The following is a 16,207-nucleotide window of genomic DNA, read 5'->3' as shown; positions in this document are numbered from 1 at the left end:
TGAAGCACTAAACATAATGAATTAGCACAAAACCTCAGTGGGGGACAACTGTTACTTGTCTAAACAACACAATCAACTCTTGCATTAATTTGACTTGTTTAAGCTTCAGGATACTGCTGGCCTGAATTCAGGAAGACTGCACACCATGTAACAACATTGCTCCTGAAACATATGAAAAGATTTCTGAGCAGGTAAAAGATTAATGGGAAGGCCTGTCTTTTGATTGATATCTATAACTTTGAGCAACAAGAGCACTCTCATACACTATATCTGCCATGTGAGACAGACAAAATGAAAGAACCTCATGTTACAATCTCAGATCTCAATAAACATCCAGACCAGAAAGTTAATACTGTCACTAACCATCTGTTCAGACGTTTGCCTGGCTACAGTTCTGACAATACTTATATGGAGCAAAAGTTAATCACATATACAAATGAGCAAGAGTACTCTTGGGCAGGAAATTCCGTATACCATAACAGTTTCTGGAAAAATATGTAGCTGTCTTTGCTCTACTCTGCAATTTCAACCACATAATCAAATTGACTGTTAAAAAACTGCATTGAGGTCAATGGTGTAAACCACTTTAGAATCTCTGAACAAATGCTTTTGTTTGTTTGCTTTACAGCCTATTAAAAATATCACCAGAGAATCAATGTGAATTAGATCAAAGTCTGGAATATGTTAATTTGCTGCATCTTGAACAGCAAGTTTGAGACCACTTTCTAGCATTCAGCAGTAGTACAGCACAGTGAATTGTGCAAGCATTTTGTAATTACTTCTTCTGATGGTCAAAGACCACAATCATGTAAAATTCATTTATTTCTGCCAATTGGTCTCTATTTGAAATGATCAGGGCAACAGTCAGTGGATTCTTTCCCTATCTATTTTTAAAAGTGTGAGAAAATAGTGTCTGTAACTCAGGAGACTGTATAATCTACAAACAGGTGCAAGGATGATGGAAGTACCAGCTTCCCCCTTTGCCCCAACTATGTGCCTAATCTGGAGGTGGCAACTCCAGAGGTGAAAGGAGGGTCCAGGTTCCATTGCCCATTCATGGTCTTTGACCTCAGAATGCCAAGTGACATAGGATTTGGCAATGTGGACTTTTTTCACTGAGAAATGGAATTGGAAAAAACAAGGCAGACATTAGATGACAATGGACTTTTGGTCACTACTTAATTTGTGCAGGATTTCAAACACACAACCTAAAGATGAAAAACTCTACACATGATATCCTAGTATCAGTCCTTAGGTTTGCAGTCCCCCACAGCTATTCACAGCTCTCTAGCCTAACTCCTCCTAGATAAGTAACAATTCTTGGAAAAACCTGTTATGTATTTGAAGATTCACTACTACTTTTGGAGACTGAGCTCCAGACAGAGAGATCCATTCTATTAAGGCTACGTTTTCCCTAGAAAGTATTAACGACTTGAGTATGTATGACTATTCATGTCTGAAGGGGAAGCTGGTTATCAGAAAACATTTTGAGAAGTGATGTTACATGAGCCTGAGCAATAAAGCAGCTTTCCTATGCAGAATCCTAAATATATACTGTGACTACGTCAGAAATAGAGAGCCAAAGAAGGAAATCATTTATTTGGATCTATTACTAATGTGATGATTGTGAAGTCTGTCACCAAGATTGTGTATGTAATAAGATTATGGTCATTGTTTTCAAAGCATATCATGTGCGTTGCTCAGAAACAAGCTGGGGAATGTTCTTTCTAGTTCTTTTTACACGTTATATTACATGAGAACAGTCTTGTTTCACACCTACGGAACTACAGTTTACTTTATTTTTTTGTTATGTGCCTCTACTTATATCTAGACATCCTGCCCGTCACTCAGAACCATAACCTCTAGGTCCTCATACCCAGGCTATATCTAATTCTTGCAGGTTTTTTCTGCATAGCATCCCTAAAATACAGTCTTTCTTATCCATCTAACTAAAACTCCTATCTAGGGTGATCGATTTTATAGGGACAGTTCTGATATTTGGGGCTTTTTTTAATATAGGCTCCTACTGCCCCCAACCACCGTCCCGATTTTTCACACTTGCTATCTGGTCACTCTACTCCTGTCCAGGCTCTCCTCATCTGGTGTTTTAATCACTGACACATTCTTCTCTCTGCACTTGCCTGTTGCAACCTTGTCCTACTCATATCCATTCAATACAGATAGAAAGATCATTTTCCTAGCCCATTACCTTGACATAACCCCTTTTGGATCCCTTCACTGGACCCACTTTTCTATTGCATCAATCATAAGCTATTTATCTTCATTTTCAAGGTCGTTCATGGCCTATCCCTATCCTGTCATATTATTCACTATTGAGATGTCAACTTCCACCTTCAATGGCCGATGATAGCCTTAATCACATGTGTGTTAAATTTTCAAACAGGCACCTTCATGTTTTCTATCACGCTGCCCTCAGTCTTGAGAGAAGCTCCCCCTAAACATTAACAAAAGGATTATCCTGCTTCAAAGCCTTACTCAAAACTTTATTTTTCATGATGTCTACAAGAAACTTGACAACCACCAGGCTGCTGGTGTGCTGTTTCCTTGTACTACCGTCTGTCAGTCTGTATCCATCTGCTGTCTTGTTGTTATATGTAGGCCATGTCTACACTTGCACTTATGTCGCTCATGGGTGTGAAAAACACACCCGAACAACATAAGTTTTGCTGGCATAAGTACTTGTGTGTACAGTGCTATGTTGGCATGAGACACTCTCCCACCAACACAGTTAGCACTGCTCGTACAGCAGGTTTTATTATGTTGATGGAGAGCTCTCTGCCATCAGCACAACACGGCTACATTAGTGCTCTCACAGGGGCACAGCTGTATCGGTACAGCTGTGCCACTGTAAGCTTATAAGTGTAGACATGGGCTTAGACTGTAAGCTCTTTGGGGCAGAGACAGCCTTTTTGTTGTGTTTAGACACCACTTAGTACAATGGGGTCCTACTCCATGACTAGGGCTCCTAGGCACTACACCAATACAAACATACAGTACGCTATTCTTCCCCATACCCGAATACATATGTCTCTGCTAAACAGTTCCTCCTATTGCTTCCTACACCAACATTTTCAGATAACATTATACATTTAGTTGCAGATAACTTGCTGTTGTTTTAGCTGGCCTAGAGGCCACCAGTCAAGGATCTAGCAAATGTATATGCACAGAGCAAAAAGACAGTTTTCCTTATGTTTGACTTCTTATTCATACTTCTCATGCTTGTATACAAGAACTTAAAACTTCTTTTAAGGGATGTCATTACTTTTTGTTAAAATACTTTGTTCCTCATGCTATTTATTTTAATAGTCTTTCTAGCCCTCCTATCATGAGCTTTTATTTTTTTACAGCCAAATACCATTTCCCTTATTGTATCAGTTTCTATTGAAAATGTAGATCAGAATGCAAAGGCCTATTAATATATTTGTTATTTTTGTATCTGCTCTTCTGTCCCTTCTACAAATTATCACCTCTCTCATACAGGTACCCTCCAACCTTCTACCCCATTCACACCCTCACTCCATCTGCTCCACCCACCAATGCCCTCTGTCCCACTGCCTTTGAGGAGCAGTGGGCACTGTCCGGGATTCTCTGCTGGGTGTCCCCCTGTGGATCCCTGCTTTTCAACCTGTGACCCTCACTCCCATCTGTTTTTTCATTTGTTGTCCCTCACAATCTTTTGATGCCTGGATTCAGTGTCTCCTCCCCATAGCCTGGGGGGGGGGGGGAAGAGGCTATAGATGTAGGGGCCTGCTCACCCCCCCCCACACTCAATAGGTGCAGTCATCCCTCACCAATCTATTCCATTCACCCCACCCATCTCTTTTGCCATCACCCCTACCAGTTTGCTGTTCTGCAACTACTTGTGCCCCTACCCAATCGGCTCAACTGCCCTGTTAACATGTAACCCCCTAACCGGCTCCCCAAACAGATCCCACCCCCATCCACACTACCAGAGTCCCCATTCCCCTCTCCTATCAACCTCCCCCTACAGATTCTGATCCAATCCCTCTGGCAGCCACACACCTCCAAACCCCACCTCGAACAGCTAGATCCTCTCCCCAACCTAGTCACCCCCCTTATCCTTTCACACCCAATTGTCTGCAATCCCCACATTCAGCCCCCCCCCACCTGACACCTGCAGATTCCCACAGATCCCTGCCTCCGGATCCTCCCCCCGCCATAATCCGCCCCCGAGCCCCGCAGCCCCTCCGACTCCCACCTCTGATCCCCCTCCGGACCCCACAGGCGCCGCCGCGCCCTCCACTTCCCTCCCTCGGAATCTGCTGCGGTCCGGCCCGTTTCGCTCCGGGGGAAGCTCCGCGCGCGTCGCAGGCCCTCAGCGCTCTCGCACCACTGGCGGCGGCCGCGGGGCTGGAGGCGGGACGCTGCGCTCGGGCAGGCCCAGCAACGCCGCGCGACTCGGCGCGAGGCTTCTTTCGCGCAGCCAATGGCGCGTGGGGTGCGGTGAGTGTGGGCGGCCTCCGCGGGCGGAGATGCTGGGGGGAGGCGGCGGCCTGCCCGCTGCCGCCATGATGCTTGTTTGCTTTCAATGCGTGTGAGGGGAAGGGGGAGGAGGCGGGGGGGAAGCTGCTCTCCCGTCCGGCCCGCGGCAGGAAACAAAGAGCCAGGCAGGCAGCGGAGAGAGGGCGGCGGGGAGACGGGGATGCTGCAGCCACAGGTACGGGGAGGAGCGGGGGTAGCGACTCCCGTCTGCGTGGGTACCCCCGGGCCTCGCCTCGAGGGGGGGCTCCTGTTGTGGGAGTCGGGCAGAGTATTACGGGGGGGAGGGGAAGGAGCGAGTATTATTACTCCTCAGAGGGTATTAGTGCGCTTGTGGGGGAGGGGAGGGAGAGAGTACTGCTGCTTTGAGGGGGGCAAGGGGCGGGTATTATCGCGCTGGGAGAATGGAGGTGGGGAGAAGCATTACTGCTCCGGGGGCAGTGGGGCGCCCCTGTGTTGGGGATAAAAGCGATGGGAGTACCCTGGGTGGGCGTAGTATTGGCCTGGGAGGTGTGGGCAGAGACTGGCTCATTGGTTTGGAGGTGCGCTTGGGCTGGGGGTATTGTTAGGGAAGTTGTGGGGGGTAATATTGCTCTGGTGGGGGAGGGGAAGGGGTAACTATTGCTCTGGGGGAGGGTGGATGGTAGTATTGCTCGGGGGCCTGGGAAGTAGTAGTGATCTGAGTTGGGGGTGTTACTCCCTTAGAGGAAGTATTAACGCTTTGTGGGTGCTATCTGGAAGAAATGGGGAATGTTTTTGCTCTGAGGAGCAGGGGGCTGTATGAATACTCTTAAGTGTTGGAGAGTTTTGGCTGGGAAGGGGTATTCCTGAGGAGAGGGGATGTCATTGTAGGGGAAGAAAGGGTGGAGAAGCATTAGAGTATTGCTTGAAGATGGGGGGAGGCTCTCAAGGAGCTGGGCTTGAGTGGGTTGTTGCTTTGAGAAACTCTGGTAGGAAATGGGGCTTTTTCAAGAGGAATTAGATTGAAGATTTATCCACGTAAGGGAGTGGAGAGGAAAGGGGCCTCCTTACCTCAGTAGCTTATTGTACCCCATATTTATTTGCATTTAGAAAGCAATTATGCTACTTTAGGGTGGATTTGCAGTGAGAGGAAAGAGGGGGGCTTCTTTCAAAGGCGGAGGGTTATTATTCTCTTTTCAAAGGCTTCTATGCATTGAGAAAGCAATTAAGAGGCAGTGACAATGGACTGGAAATTAGTATAATGGCATCTGGAAGTTTAAGCATTTTTCCTGTGTAATTGAGTTTAAAATAATTAAACATAAAGACAGAGGGAAATGACATCAGTCTGATAATTGTCCATCTACAGTCAGACCAGAATTTTCCATCAGTATCCCCCTCTGCATTGAGAGACTTTAATTCATTTAAGCTGATGTATTATTTTTGTAAGTCTTGTTTTATGAACAAACAAAACTGGCTTGTAAACAGAATCTGTTTTCTGCTATGAGAGAAGCTTAACACTTGCATTTGCTGCTGATGGTCTAAAACTGAGGCCCAGTTGGCAGGAAGGCCACAGCAGCAACTGCTTACATCTGTCTGAAATAGAAAGGAAAGTGTGTTAGGGGGTGATTGACAACCCTGCTGTCCAATGCAATGAGTGGGGAGGGCAGGGCTTGTGGTGACATGCAGGTAAGTGGCTGGGCCAAGGAGCCTGTGGAACATACACACATGTAGGGGGTAAACAGAGGGGAATTTGGATACATATCTCTCAGGGTTACTCCAAAGACAAGTTTATGCAATATGTTTACGTGAACAGATGTGTGCATATCTTTAATAATGGAAATTATAATAATATCCAACTGATTGGGTTACTAAGCTCTTGAGCAAGCAATTACTTCTGTAATTGGTGGTTTGGGGGGAGGGATTGCTATTACATTTGTCAGACTCTGGGACAAACATGCAGGGAGTAAGCAGTTGTGAACTAGATGCAAGACCGATTTTGTCTGCTCTACATGTTCTTAAATGTGAAGAATTTTAAGTTGCTGTGTGTCCAACTGTCAAGGTTAGGACAACTCTTACAGGGCAACTCCTCATATTTTGGCCCAAATTTAGATTTTAGAAACCAACTTTTACATAACCTGACCAACAATGTCTCTACAAATTTAAAAAAAAAAAAAAAAAAAAAGTCTGTATAAAACTGGCTTCATTGTCCCATCCACACGTCATATACAGGGGGTAAAAACAGGACAATGGCTGAAGTTTTCTTTTGATCTAAAATATTAGCGATGTAGAGACAAAAATTGCTTGAATATGACTCTCTAGAAAAACAGCTGATTTATAACTAGTTATGGCTCTTCAGTTGTCCTTTGTTTAGTTTCAGGGGGTTATTTTATTTATCTGGATTTCACTGTTATGGGTAACAGATTCAAAATTCAAAGGATTAAGGAATACCTGTGATAATTGTCTGGTTTTAAGTGTGAAAGTTTGCAAGTGTTGACTGGTAATTTTATTGTATCTTGCATTTTTTTTTCATCCTAGAGCAGGTCTCGTAATTGGAAATTTATCAACATTTCCACGGGTAATTTTACAGGATTATCTGCCCTGTGTTCTTCCTGCTGGTTCATCTGGACTCTGTGGAGTTTGCTGCTAGCAATGAAGCCTTCTGTGGGGGTTTATTCACGCTATTACTGAAATGGAGCCATTCGCATTTGGATTAACGCTTTATTCACTTTCCACTTGAATCGCTTGGATCAGTCCATTTATAAAAAGGAGACTACTATGCATCTTTTTTCTGTTTGCATATTGAAGTTGAACTTGGTGCATCCTTGATGTGTTCAGGCTATTTACTTTGCTTGAATATTAGAGGAAGAACTGAAATATAAAGATAGATGAGACTATAATACTGCATGGGCAGGTAACTACTTTTGGTATTTTTATATTTTCAGAACTTTTCTTTTTAAAGAATGTAGTGTCCCCAAGTTTGAAGAAGTCTTGTTGAACTGGGTTTGCAGTGGTAAATGTTGGAAATAAAAATATTGAGATCAGGATATTCTAGAAGTGATCAAGAAGAGAACTACACCGCTTCCTCAATATAATGCCACCTGATATAACACAAATTTGGATATAGCGTGATAAAGCAGTGCTCTCAAGGGGGAGGGGAATCTGGTGGATCAAAGCAAGTTCAATATAACACAGTTTCACCTATAACGCAGTAAGATTTTTTGGCTCCCAGGGACAGCATTATATCGAAGTAGAGGGGTATTAGTAAACCTGGTGTATAGTTTATAATGGAGAAAGCCGCTTTGAAAACTAGAAGAAATGCTTCCAAGGTTATAAGATTTACAAAAAAATCGTGCACCTCACCACAAAAAAGTTTAACATCCCTCCTAAGGCAGTGTTTCCCAAACTTGGGACGCCGCATGTATAGGGAAAGCCCCTGGTGGGCTGGGCCGGTTTGTTTACCTGCTGTCTGCATGTCCGGCCAATCGCAGCTCCCACTGGCTGTGGTTCGCTGCTCCAGGCCAATGGGAGCTGCTGAAAGTGGCGTCCAGTAAGTCCCTCAGCCCACACCGCTTCCAGCAGCTCCCATTGGCCTGGAGCAGCGAACCACAGCCAATGGGCGCCGTGATCGGCTGGACCTGCAGATGCGGCAGGTAAACAAACTGGCCCGGCCTGCCAGGGGCTTTCCCTACACAAGCAGTGTCCCAAGTTTGGGAAACACTGCTCTAAGGCTGTCTACGCAGCACTTTCATGGTAAAACTTTTATTGCTCAGGGGTGTGAAAAAAACCACATGCCTGACCGACAAAAGTTTTACAGACAAAAAGTGACGGTGTGGACAGTGCTTTGTTGGTGGGAGATGCTCTCCTACCGACAAAGCTACCACCCCTCATTTTGCATGGTTTTGTTTTGTTGGCGAGCACCGCTATCACTTTGTAAGACACTACCATATATCTAAAACTCCAGCTGCACAACCTTCTACTTCCAACTTCAAGAAGGTGAGGATTTTTGTTCATAGTGCAACATGCATTATTATCATAGTATTATCATAATGCCTAGGATTCCCACTCATGGAGCAGAACCCCATTGTTCTAGGTTCTGTAAAAACACAAGCCGAAGATAGTCCCTGCCCTCAAAATGTCGCCTACTGTTTGCTCTTTTTTTTTCTGCCAGCAAAATATTGTAATTTACAAGAACTCTGTTCATCTTGTCATGTAATTTTGGTGATACAAATGAATCATGGGTAACAATATTCCTGGTCTAGACAGCCACACTAATTAAGTTTGGGTTACTTGTGGGTCACATATTTGTGCAGGAAGACTCCATTTTTTCTTTAGAGTCTAGGATTGTATACACAATACCCATTACATAAGTCATTGCTATCTCCATAGATTTCCTTTGCTCCTTACAATTTTTTTTTTTTTTGACAAATGTTAATACTCAAAGGTAACAATTTGTAATGATGTAGAATCAGTTTTGGGAAGAAAATACTTCAAGCCTTAAAACCTGATGAGAATAGCCTTGTAGTTAAGGCAGCAGACTGACTCCCAAGATCTGAGTTTCATTCATAGTTCTGCCACAGACAGAGGTTATACCTTGCCTGGGTCACATAGTGTTTTTTTATTTTTAATTTGAAAATAAATTACTCCACAAGGGGGTTCTTAGGCTAGATTCAATAATGCCTGTAAAGTCTTTTGGCATGGAAGCTGCTATGTAATTTTGAAAGTTTAATAGTAAAGTACACAGAGTAGACTCAAATTGAACCTCTGCAGTGTTTAGTCTATCTCTACCTGACCTACTGTTTTGCATTCTTTCCCGTAATCCAGTTTTGGTGCATCAGACTTGGAGGTGTAATCATTGTATAGATACAATAAATGCTATGGCTTATGATAAGGTTCCATATTTTAATTAGGCTATAAAAGTCCACTTATTCTGGAAAGTTGGCATGTATTTGTGTACATACACACAGTTTCCATGTTAAGTGAATTTCTGCAATTGAATTGAAGCCTTGAAAATGTATGACATGCTTAGACAGAGGTCGCTTATCAAAAGCTGTTAAGATGCTTTAAGCTTGCAGTTTTTAAGGGATTAATAACTATAACTCCAAAATAGCTTTGATTTTTAAAAAAATTTTAGCAACTGCCAGAGAGAGGTCTGCAGGATAGCTTTTTATTATTTATTATTATTATTATTATTATTATTATTATTACTCAAAGCTCAACTCTCCCTTTTGTAAAATTGCTGCGTAAATGGCTGTCTAAAAGCATGAGATTTGGTGGTGCTGTCAAGAAGGGACCAGGCAGTGGCCAAGGAAGATTTAAAAAAAAAAGAAAAAGTAAACAGCAGCGAGAGGCATTGGAGAAGAAATGCTTGCCCTGTTGGAACAGAGCCCATACTGTGAGAGATTAGGAGCTCTGCAGAATAGGTTCCTTCTCTGACTGTGGAGCTCCTAAGGTTTGGGTGATAGAGGTTCCCCAGTAGGCACCCTAGGAGTTCCACTTGAGAGGAGCTAGGCCGGCATGGCACTTCTATGCATCTTTGTTTTAGCATCTAGCGAAGTTCCTGACTTGCAGAGTTTCCAAGCTCAGTATGAGAGAGTTCTTCTTCAGGACAACAGGAACCTTCCTACTTCAAGCTTGCTCCAGTGGGTTTTGACTTCTAACAGCCCTCTTACTACAGCATCTCAAACTACCTCCCTCCTTAACTCCTTTCTCTGCTGTCTCTAGGGGAAAGAGGGGATTTGACAGCAGACTGGGGCTGGAGGGGTTTATAGAATGTGCTAAGCTAGTCTGAAGTAGGGTTTATGGCATCAGGTTGCTGATGGGGAAGGGGGTTATTTACTGTGCTGCACCATGCCACAATACCGGGACCTTGCTGCATATCATAATTTAGGTTTAATGTGTAATATATTAAAAAAATCTTTTAGTCTTACTGCTTTGGGTACTTTGGGATAAACTAATGACCAAGGCGCTGATCCTGCAAGTTGATCTGACTTTAGTGAAACTCTACAAGTGGAAGGATCTGCTTAAGCAGATCAGCTTGCAGAATCAGGGCTAAGGCACTACATTTTAAGAACTGATTGGTATTCATGAACAGACTTTCTTCCATACATTTGAGACATCTACAAAGATTAGAAGGCCTGAAGCTAAACCAAAACAAAACTAGGTCTGACTGTATACAACATTATCTGCATTGTCTGCCAGGGTAAGTAGGTAACCACAGGAGCAGCTCCGTAACTAAGATTAAGACATTGTTTGTGCCAACTTTGACCATTAATATCCATTTAACTGTCATTAGAAAGTTTTGCAAATGTTGTATTATGCTAGGTAAGGCTATTTTAGGAAAGTTTGAGATTACTCCAACTTTTAAAAATTTTGGGTTGTTTACAGTTTGAAAGTTTTTCTAACATTTTGCCTACTCAGACAGTTGGCTTAAAGACAAATTATAGCACATGCCTATTCTTACAGAAAACTTGCTCACAGACCTAATTTTTTCATTTGAGAGTTCATAAAACCTACAGTGGCTTAACTTTTGTTTACTCAGTAATTCTACATGAGAAAACTGTAATCTATTAGTTACTGTGCAAGAGGGAGCTCTGATTTGACCTAAGAGAAGATTCATGTGGACTCAGATTAAGATATAATAAGAGAGCGCTTCCTGGATTTCTAGTGCTGTAATTTGGAACATAACTAAATCCATATATAAGACAATACTTTTAGGGATCTTTAACTGGGTGTGGAACTCAATGTTTAAAGAAGTAAAAATAATCACAATATACCACAGTGCTAGCTTCATGGTCTTAGACTGTTGTGCTGCCAGCTTCAAGCAGTGATACTATGGTTAGAATGTTACCTATTTCATTACCGCTAATACATTTTAATAATGAAGTGGGTATTCACTCACGAAAGCTTATGCTTGAATACGTCTGTTAGGTGCCACAGGACTCTTTGTCGCTGTTTAAAAATGAAGAACATTTTAATATCTAGCAAGGCTTATAATAGAATGTTATGACCAGCCTCAGCCAGGGGAACATGTGACACTTTTCACACCAGTGAGGGGGCAGATAAGAGCTAGGCTTTGTTCATGCTTAAAACTTGTATCAGCATATCTGTGTAGGTCAGGGATGTGAAAAAAACCACACCCATAACTGACATAGCTATGCCAGCAAAACCCTCAGTGTAGATGCAGCTATGTCAAGGGAAAAGTGCTTTTCTTGACATACAGCTCATGTCATTAGGGGAGGTGGTATTCCTACATTGACAGAAAAAGTCCTGCAGTCAGCTCTGTCAACATAGCTGTGCCGGCATAGTCTCTGTATTGTAGACAGCCATAGAAGCTTGGTGCTTCTAAGTCGTGTTTTAAGATTTTGTGTGGCTTTTCCATGTATCTTAGTTGAATTTTGCAATTTGCAACTCAGATGCTATGATACTTTACCTTATAAATGTGTAATAACTTTCTAAATTCTTGGTGTTTTGAAAACATTACATATTATTTAGTTTGATATATGGCAAATACACTAGCTTCTCAGTAATTTATATAAGGATAATTTGTCAAGTATCCTTAGTACATATAGATATATACATGAGGTTTTAATGCCTCCCAAGAAACTTTTCTGGTTCAGTGGCTGTATTATAGGCCTGTACATAGTATTCAACTGAGTATAAGCCACTGATTTCAGAACTGAAATTACAGCAAAGTAGACTTAAGCATCTTGGTAGGGCCAGCCCAGCAGTCGAGTTGCATTGCATTGCATTGCATACCCTTGTGTTAGAATATTCCGAACGTGAGAGAGACCTTGGTTTCACAATTCTTGAAAGTATAGGAAGTGGAGTGGCCGCGCTGTCTCCAGGTAGTTGAGCAATGGTGTCTAGTTCATGAAGGAGCATGTTCACCCCAAGTAGGATCATTACAACACAAGGCTTTAGGGGAGGGTTGTGAAAGTTGGGGTATTCCAGGGATTCTCTACCTTGCCTTGCCTCAACCATAGAGAATCAAAAATAATGCAATGAAGCCTTTTAAATTTTTAGTTTTTGGCTTATTTTCTAGAATATTTGTGTGCATTTTGTGTCAGAATAAAAGGATTAGTATAATGATATTTTTTATTTGTTTTGCAGCACTCCTAGTGTTCAGCCATAAGTGGCTTCTAATCTGGACTTGACTGGGAGCATTGCAAAGTTGATGACAGGGGGTGCAAAAATCAGAGCAGTGTGAAATTTCCTTACTTTTTTCTGGCAATTTTACTGATAAATATTTTGTGTACTGGAAGCCTTACTACTGTAAGCTAACTCTTTAAAGGATTAGATGTGAAGGGGTACAATTTCTTCATTCAGGTGATGCACTAGATAGATCGTTCATGTAGTTAAGTGCACATTGGCCCCTGAAGAGTCAGTGTGTACTTTTACAGAATTCACTGGATGCACAACCATCAAGAGACATCCTTTTCAATGATCAGATCGTACATAAAACATATGTAAAGTATTTGCAAGGTTCATGTTTTCAAGGAATGAGTTAGAGGCTTACTGATCTACTTTGAGGTCTGTATCATCTGTGACCACCCTGATTCCTTGTACCAGTATATGGCTGTTTTTCTTAAATAGCATTGGTGGCTCGGCAGACAGGGTATCAGCCTCTTGACTATTTCTATAATTTGAAATGCCGTTGGTTTTAGTGTTAATATATTTTCTATTCGTCTGTGACATCTGACGAACATATAGACCAGGGGTGGCCAAACTGTGGCTCATGAGCTGTATGCAGCTCTTTCACAGTTAAAGTGCAGCTCCCGGAGCCCTCCATACCCACCATTCTCCACCTACCAGGCTCGGGGCAGAGCTCAGAGCTTCTGCCCTGCGGCAGATCAGTATGGCTAGGGGCGTAGAGAGGCAAACAGCTGGGAGCTGCAGGGAGGGGCCTCTGCTTTAGCTGCTTGGGGAGAGGCAGCAGCAAAAGCAGATGAAGCCCCGAGCCTAGGCAGGCGCCTCCCATTGGGCTGAAGCTCCAAGACCCTCCTCCCTGCAGGGCTGAAGCCCCAAGCCCTGGCAGGTTTGCCCCAGCTCTCAAACTTCTGAAGACTGTCATATGTGGCTCGGAGAGTCAGAAAGTTTGGCACCCCTGATATAGGCCTTTATGTAGGTACCTATTTATAACTATTTAGAAAACTGTACTTAGGAAGATGAGCTGCTTTGTGGCCAAATTCTGAACTACTTACTCAGACAAATTCCCATTGAACCTATTGGCAATTTAGCTGAGTAATAACTGAGTGCCTATTTTTGCTACCCTTAATCCGAAATTGTACCTTACTCCAAAGGTAATCCCAGTGAAATGCAATGTTAGCAGTCAGGTTGTGTGTGACAACCTCAGACTTTGGCTGTTAATAGGAAGAATTTAGTTTTATAGATGCATAAAGGGTACATACAGTAAGGAGTCTTGGCATTTAAATGCCAAATATGCTGCATGTAGAGTAACAATGATTAACTTGATTGGGTAGGGATAAAGAGTTATTCAGTACTTAGCCCAAATATAAATGGAATATAAAATAGAATATATGGAGATAGTCCATATAAAAATCAATAGGCTAATTGATTTCTACTCAGGCCATCTCATTTGACAGTCTAAAGAATAAGAACTGGTATTGCAGTTAAGTTGTGGAATTGCCATTATAATCAACCATTTTCATGCAGCTTTTTCAAATGATTTCCAGCTTTTAATTCTCATGTTTAGTCTTAAATATGCATTTTTTTCATGTTTCAGAAAAATCTGTTCAACTGTTTAAATTATTGTAAGAAAAAACATTTTTGCACACTTAAAACTATGAATTTTATGCAGGGACTGTATCTTCCTATATTTTTCTACAATACCTACCACAAATGAGGGCTCTGATCGTGACTGGGGCTTACTGGCACTCCACAATAAAAATATTAAAATAATAAATCAATACAACTTTAAAATTTCAGGTATTTTTCATATACCACAGCTTTAACTATCAGCATCTATATTGACTCATAGACTGATAGACTTTATGGTCCGAAGGGACCATTATGATCATCTAGTCTGACCTCCTTCACAACGCAGGCCACAGAATCTCACCCACCCAGTCCTGTAACAAACCCCTAACCTATGTCTGAGTTATTGAAGTCCTCAAATCATGGTTTAAAGACCTCAAGGTGCAGAGAATCCTCCAGCAAGTGACCCGTGCCCCACGCTGCAGAGAAAGGCAAAAAACCTCCAGGGTATACCATTGCTGAAAATTAAGACTTGTATAGGTACTCTAATCATCTGGGCTACAGTTACGCTGAGCTGAGAACATTTGGAAATAGTATTGAAACTCATTAAATGTTGTCCAGGGTAAATAGGAGGAAAATTGTATGAGAATCATGATAAAGGACACAAGGCTAGAATATTGTGTAGGAAACATGTTTAAAAACAATGCTGTAGTCTAGGGGCTCCAAATGTGGTTTAATGTTGTCTGACCAGACCCTAATAGAAACCTGGTTGCTTCCATATTCTTCCTGGCCCAGCGCAAATAGGTCCTTAAAACACATTGAAACTTGCTGCGTAAAACTAAGAATCCAGAGTATCTTAGACTTTTTGGGTCAAACAGCTTTGTTTAAGCAAATGCATCTGGAAGCTCACAGGGAGATGGGTACAGATGGCTCCTTGGCTGTGTCTACACTGTAGACCTAACCTTAGAGCCCTGTTAGTTATTACCCTGAATCCTCTTTACACCAAGTGGGCTGTACCGGGCAGGCATGTGATATGCCAGGAGAATACCTCCAGCATAGTAATGTTCTGTGCCCAGCTGAAGAGTTGGCGTCTTCAGCTATGTGCTACTTCTGCAACAGCCCCAACGTGAAGGGGATGTTCTGAGGTGGAGCAGAGGGAGGACTGATCAAGAAGGGAGGTGGAACAGCTGAAGGTCGTCTTCACCCTGCAGCATCCCACTGGGGCTATTTAAGCTGGGCACAACTTGGCTGCTGTAGTCTGAGCTGAGGGCAAAACGGGCTCACAGCCATTGAATAAGAAAGGTGAAAACTGTCATTTCCTGGCACCAATGAAACCTTATTGAATAAATTAGGAGTTTTTCAGAAGGTCCAGGCTTCAGAGATTTTATTTTTTAGTTCGTGAAACTCTAAAATGCTTCTTGTTCCTTTAAAGGAAAATAATGGCTCTAGAACCTTTTGGGGGGGAAAAGGCAAGGCTTTTTTTCCAATTGTAGAGTTTGCATTCTGGATTTTTGTATTGAAGGAAACTCAAATTTGAAATGGAAAATTGGTAGGGTGTTCCCTGCAGGCTTGATTTTATTAAGAATAGGCTCTGAATTTGCCTTCCCACAGAAGGCGTTTAAAGATAAAGGTGACTCAGAGGCACCAGAGAGATATATAAACCTAACAGGGAACATAGCATTCTCTGGAGGAATGAATTGTGGACTAGAGGCCATTTTTAATATGTATCTGATTGGATTCTGAGTGTATCAGACTTCATGAAACCTGCTGAATAAGGCTTAAAGTTGTGCTGAGTAAGCAGAACTCCTCCCCCATTGAAAACAGCCTAGGCTTATGCTAAAAAAGGTTTTTTTGGACCTTTCAGCATAGAGCTGGATTCTGTGGCTTTCAGTTGGTGCTGAAGGCTCATGCAGCTGACTTCAGTTAGATTTTAAGTATGTTACAGAATTTGTGATAAATATTTAAGAATCTTTACTTTGGAAAGAAATTAGCTACATAATTTGTTTTTGTG

General features: G+C 42.3%; 2 protein-coding genes across 6 annotated transcripts in view; one reads left to right on the top strand and one right to left on the bottom strand.

Annotated features, from left to right (window-relative positions):
• Positions 1–4,386, bottom strand: part of GFPT2 (glutamine-fructose-6-phosphate transaminase 2) — a 105,396-nt gene extending 101,010 nt beyond the window's left edge. For both annotated transcript variants that reach the window (XM_050961534.1, XM_050961535.1), the window contains exon 1: positions 4,241–4,386. The gene's annotated coding sequence lies outside the window, so the exon portion shown is untranslated. The remainder of the gene's footprint in view (positions 1–4,240) is intronic.
• Positions 4,387–4,544: 158 nt separating this feature from the next.
• Positions 4,545–16,207, top strand: part of CNOT6 (CCR4-NOT transcription complex subunit 6) — a 47,454-nt gene continuing 35,791 nt past the window's right edge. The window contains exons 1-2 of one of the 4 annotated variants that reach the window (XM_050961561.1): positions 4,545–4,699; positions 7,070–7,393. The gene's annotated coding sequence lies outside the window, so the exon portion shown is untranslated. Of the gene's footprint in view, positions 4,700–7,017; positions 7,394–16,207 lie in introns of all 4 variants that reach the window. The other 3 variants (XM_050961560.1, XM_050961559.1, XM_050961562.1) reach the window with 3 other exon arrangements.

Source organism: Gopherus flavomarginatus, chromosome 7 (genome assembly GCF_025201925.1).
Source record: "Gopherus flavomarginatus isolate rGopFla2 chromosome 7, rGopFla2.mat.asm, whole genome shotgun sequence".
Lineage (NCBI taxonomy): Eukaryota > Metazoa > Chordata > Testudines > Testudinidae > Gopherus > Gopherus flavomarginatus.
Note: the sequence above shows the minus strand (reverse complement) of the source record. Positions and strands in the feature narration are given on the sequence as shown.